The following is a 6,013-nucleotide window of genomic DNA, read 5'->3' as shown; positions in this document are numbered from 1 at the left end:
CCCAATTCTCTTCTCTGGGTTTTCCTTTTGGCTCTGTGTGCGGCTCCTTGCCGAGCTGTGCAGACACAGCTTTCCTGCCCTGCCCAGCACTGATTCACTGGGGCTGCCTGGAGTATTTATGTGCTGAGGAGAGAGGTGGGGCCAGAGCAGCAGCCAGTAGAAGGGCCACCTGTGCTCCTCCGGCAGCTGGAGGAATTCGGGTGCCCTCTGCGCCCTGGCGGTTGGCAAAGGATCATGGACACCACTACTTTGACCTCCTTTGAATTCATATTCTGTGGTCAATCAATAAACAACTCAGTCAATATTATCAACAAGCTCAAAGGTCATGGGTTCTTGTCAGAAACTGAAGTGAAGCCATTGGCATTAAATCTCTATCCTGCTCTGGTCTCCATGCTGCCATCATTCCAAAATACTTGAAATCCATCCAATCGTGCTATACCTACAGATCTTTGCCCAGGTAGTTTCCTCTGCCTAGAATCCCCTGTGCCCATACAAGTCTCCTACTCTTCCTTCAAAACCCAACTCAGACGGAATCCCTTCTTTCTGTTAGACACTTTCCTCACCAACTTCCTCAAACATATGTAACCACCTCCTCCTCTGGGCAACTTCTATTCTCCCCACACAACTGTTATTGCCCTCTCTACACTCTAGCACATGTTTTCTTTTTTTTTTTTTTAATGGGGAAACTAATATTTATTTAGCACTTACTGTTTAGTAGGAACTATTATTACTGCTACTGAAACTGTAATAACAACATCTACTTTCTTTTTTTCTTTTTTTTGTCTTTTTTGTGACCAGCCGCACCTCGCTCACTGGGGCGCCCTGGCCATCCCTATATAGGATCCGAACCCGCGGCGGGAGCGCTGCTGCGCTCCCAGCGCCGCACTCTCCCGAGTGCGCCATGGGGTCGGCCCTCTAGCACATGTTTTCTATACCAGATCATGAGATTCTCAAGGGTGTAGTCCGAGGACCATTCACCATAATCTCCCTCGTCTCCAGCAGAGTGCTTTCCACGGAGTGGGCTTGCAGCTGGTTGGCTGAGCTGAGTTAGGTGACATTGCTGGGTTCTTGCATGTCATTTTCCTGTGACTGTTTGTGACCACTCCATCTTCCTGTATTACTATACAGCAACAAAGCTTGGCTGGGCCTCAGATGCCATCACTGAAAGTTCACAGTGTTCTACGAAGATTCTGTTGGCATCAGGGCCCCTCAAAGAGCCACACAACATGCAAGATATGGAGCTGATGGCTGCAGCAACCAGTAGAGATTCATGCTGCTTCCTGAACAGTCCCTGAGATGGTCCTGCAGTAGACAGCAATTTAGACAGATTCTTAACAAAAGAATAGCCTCCTCTCTCTGGAGAGACTGCATGTCCAAGAACTGTGGGTGTAAAGGGAGAAAAGGGGAGAGCGGCAGCCTGGATGGCCAGATGGATCCCAACCACCTTAGCCACTAATGACGTGGCAGATGTCACTACAGGCTGCACACACAGCACCCAGAGCTCCAAAAAGATGATTCGAGCTTTTTCTTCAGGGCAGTGGGGATCAGAGCAGATGGCTTCCTGCTTTGCAATGAGCGGGGGATCTTCTAATGGGTGGAGAACAGGCCCCAGGAGCCCATAAGGAGAAAGACTGTAACAGCGGTCACTGTCACCTGTGAGCCCCCGCTACACTCCTGATGGCAGAAATCCCATGGCTGAGCATTTGGGAATCACACTGGCTCATTATCATCACTCTGACCCATGTTCCATATATGCTGTTCCATATATTGTTCCATATATTGGCCTGAAGAATCATAGATTACATGACAAACAAAACCTCGAAGTTCTTAAAACTCAACAGAAATAGAACAAGTTTAAGCTGTTCTTGTGTACTTCCTTTTATTGTTATCCTTTCCCACTTTCAGCTCTTCTGCAGAAGCTGACACCCGTACCTCACCAACCCTTCCCATCTGTCTTGCTTGTAAGTGCCCAGGCCTGCCCGACACTGGCCTGAGTAGGTGCACACCTCATTGGTAAAATGTATTAAGTCACAACTATGTCTTCTGCCTCCTTTTCCTTACTTGGGAGCTTGTCAAGCAGAATGAAATGTCTACCATCATAGTTTGTAACCTTTGGGTTAAGGATTTCGCCTGGAGGCACTAAAAAAATCCATCACTCTTCCTGGCAAGTGTAATGCAACAATACATCTATTCATTTGTGCCTTCTTTCAAGCCTAGTGGGTGAATGTCATGTGTAGGTATTGTGCCAGGTGTGGGCTGGAAGCCACATGTCCCCTTCCTCAGGAACAGCCTCCCAGTGGAGTAACAGACAGAAGTATGCTTGAATGGAGGTGTGCATATGGAATACTCTGGAATCTCTGGGACAGCAGAGCCCAACAGAGAGGCAATTACAGAAAGAAGTGACAGAAAACTTGAATATCAGCAAAGAAAAGACATGGGGAGGTGGGAGACAATCCTCAGGAAACGTAGGACTGAAAGTCCGGGGAATTCTGCCTCCTTCCAATGGCTCCACTGGACACTATTAAATAGGGTCATGCTCCTATTCCTGGTTTACAAATGTAGAAACTGAACTTAGAGACTGCAAGTGTCTTTGCAACAGCTATTGATCACAACAAAATATTTTACATAAGCTAATGTGGAGATTGAAAAGTCCTCTGCTGCTCTGGTACACTATTGTTTAGCACCTATCATTCCTGATAAGGGTCACTATGGAAAAGAGTGAGACCCCAACAAATTGGTTTAGATGCTAGTCCCTATCTCCTTGGTTACTCAAACAGCTCCCCAATGGATCTTCCAGAGCAAAGGACTCCATCTCATCTCACCACAGACAAAAAAGTGCAGGTCACAACCATACTAAGGGTACTGTTGTGAAAGATCTCCCTCTCTATGTTCCCAACCTGAGAAGTACACAGAATACATTCAAGCAAGGAATGATAAGAGTGTCATCTGTTAATTATCCACAACTTAATTAGCTCACCTGAACCCAAAACCTTTTTTATACTTCTAGAAAACAAAACCCCTGTGAAAACTCCATTTTTATCTTCCTCCAAAACACATACTTTTCTAAATTGATGCTATAGTTTAAATGTCTGTCCCCTCTGAAACTCATGTTGTAACTTAATCCCCATTGCAACATATAAGGAAATATCTAATAAGGAAGGTGAGAAATCTACCTATGGCATTTGAAATGTGGGTCCTTTAACAGGTGACGGGATCATGAGGTCTCTGCCCTGATGGATAAATTAACCCATTCTTGGATCAATGAAATAATGGGTTAATGGATTAATGGGTGATAAAGAGAGTGGGACTGGTGGCTTTATAAGAAGAGGAAGAGAGACTTGAGTTTACACATACTAGCCCCCTCACCACATGTGATACCTTGCATCACCTTGGGACCCTGCAGAGAGTCCTCACCAGCAAGAAGACCCTTGCCAAATGGGACCCCTCAACCTTGAACTTCCCAACCTCTAGAACTGTAAGAAATAATTTTCTTCTTTATAAATTACCCAGTTTCAGGCATTCTGTTATAAGCAACAAAAAATGGACTAAGACAGATGATTTTATAACTAATTCTAATATGACCATCCACCTGCTCTACCTTTCAGGACTTGGTCCAACTGGTTGGAATCTATATCAACAGTAATAGGCTGGTCATTGACTGGGACTAAAATGTAGCCAGCACCATGTACTAACCAATGCAAATAGTCTTGCTCTGCAAGGAGAAATACTAGAAGGCATGTTCTTTGTGCCACTTAATTCCACAGAAGGTAACGCCTACTAAGAGACTTACCTACTAAGAATTATGCTGAACGTGTGAAGAAAAAAACTATGTATTGGAAGAACATCCCGACCACCCCATGTCTCTCATCTACTCACTTGTGTTTTAAAGCATTCCTCTGTACTTTTAAAGCTATGCTCTAAGAGCTTAGGGTACAAAGATGACTAAGGCCCAGACATTATTCTGGTTGAAGATAAACACAAATATACAGATAATTAAAGCAAAGACAAGTGAAAATACTTATACAGGTACGAGAGATATAGTGTCCTTATTAACATTAAATGGCTTATCTTCTTTCTCGGTCTCCTTAGCAATGGGTGAAAGATATCATAAATAACATTCTCAGAAGCATAAGGCTGAGTTATCAGCATAGATGGGGAGGTTGTCCAGAGACTCAGTGATACAAAGAGCACCATCAGGTAGTCTGTTCCTGGTGTCGCTCTCTCCCACACAGCGACCAATTTGCAGCTTTTGAGAAGCAGCGACAGAGGACCGAAATCTGTGCTAGAACGGACAGGAGCCGCCCGCCACGGGACCCCAGTATAGGTTGCTCCCCATTTCCTAAAGAGACTTTAGAGCTTTAGAGCTTTTGGGCCCAGACGCCCTGAGCCTGCCGGCCAGAGAAGGCATTCGGGGTCGGAGCGGGACTTCTGGCGCAGGCCATCGATCTCCATGAGCGACCTGGGAGGCACGGGTTCCCAAGCCCCGAGCTGGACAAGCCAGTGAAGGCTGACGGTGCGGGACTTTCAGCCCAGGCCGCCCGCATCTCTGTGAGCAACCTGAGACGCTCTGGGTTCCCAAGCCCTGAGCCAGATGAGCTGGTGAACACAGCTAGGGCGGGGCTCCCCGCACAGTCTGTCTCCGTGAGCGACCCCAGAGGCTCGGGTTTCCAAGACCCGAGCCTGACAAGCGGGTGAACGCAGGTGGGGTGGGACTTCCGGTCCAGGCTAGTTTCTCCTGTCCAGAAGCAGCGGACCCTTCAGGATTCAAGACATACATCAGGGTGATAATAGTGAACTGTGATACCCCCGGCCACAATGACAAAACACCAAAGGAAAGAAACCAGAAATATGAAAAATCAAGAAAGTACATCGCCACCAAAGGAAATTAATAACTTACAAGTACTAGATCCTATGGAACAGGAAGTCTTTGAAATGACAGACAAGGAATTTAGAGTAACTATTCTAAGGAAACTAAATGAGATACAAGAAAACTCAGTGAAACAACACAATGACATGAGAAAGAACATACAGGATCTGAAAAAAGAAATGTACGAAGAAATCAATGCCTTGAAAAAGACTGTAGCTGAGCTTGTGGAGCTGAAGGATTAATTCAATGAAATAAAAAATACAACAAAGAGTTTAAACAGCAGACTTGAACAAGCAGAAGAGAGAATTTCTGACCTTGAAGACAGGCTGTATGAATTTTTTTCACAGGCAGACCAGAAAAAAGAATCAAAAAAATTGAAGAAAATTTAAGAGAGACAACTGACAACCTTAAGCGCTCAAATGTCTGAGTCATGGGTATTCCAGAAGGGGAGGAAAAAGGAAATGGCATTCAAATCATATCAATGAAATAATAGCAGAAAACGTCCCAGGTATAGGGAAAGTCACAGATCCTCAGATTCAGGAAGCCCAAAGATCACCAAACACATTCAACCCAAAAAGGTTCTCTCCAAGACACGTGATAATCAAACTGACAAAAATCAAAGACAAAGAGAGAATCTTAAAAGCTGCAAGAGAGAAGCGGCAAGTCACTTATAAGGGAGCCCTAATCAGAATAACATCAGACTTTTCATCAGAAACTCTAAAAGCCAGAAAAGAATGGGATGATATATTCAAAACACTGAAGGACAAAAATTGCCAGCCAAGAATACTTTACCCAGCAAGGCTATCCTTCTGAAATGAAGGACAAATAGTATATTTCTCAGACAAGCAAAAACTGCAGGAGTTCACTACCGCACAAACTGCCATACAAGAAATTTTCAAGGAAGTACTGGATTTGATACCACAAAAACAACCATCACTACCATGAATACACAAAAAAGAACAATACCTACCAGCAAAACAAAAATGCTAACAAAAGAGAGAAAAAATAGTTTATCTATCACCCCAAGAAACCAACAAATACAGAAGACAAACAGAAAATTTGAAAGAAAGCAACAAAAGATACTTAAGACATCGAAACAAATATCAGTATAATGCTACAAGTAAATCAATACCAATTCTGAATGTA

This window comes from Cynocephalus volans, chromosome 3 (genome assembly GCF_027409185.1).
Source record: "Cynocephalus volans isolate mCynVol1 chromosome 3, mCynVol1.pri, whole genome shotgun sequence".
NCBI lineage: Eukaryota > Metazoa > Chordata > Mammalia > Dermoptera > Cynocephalidae > Cynocephalus > Cynocephalus volans.
This window is presented reverse-complemented; position numbering follows the sequence as displayed.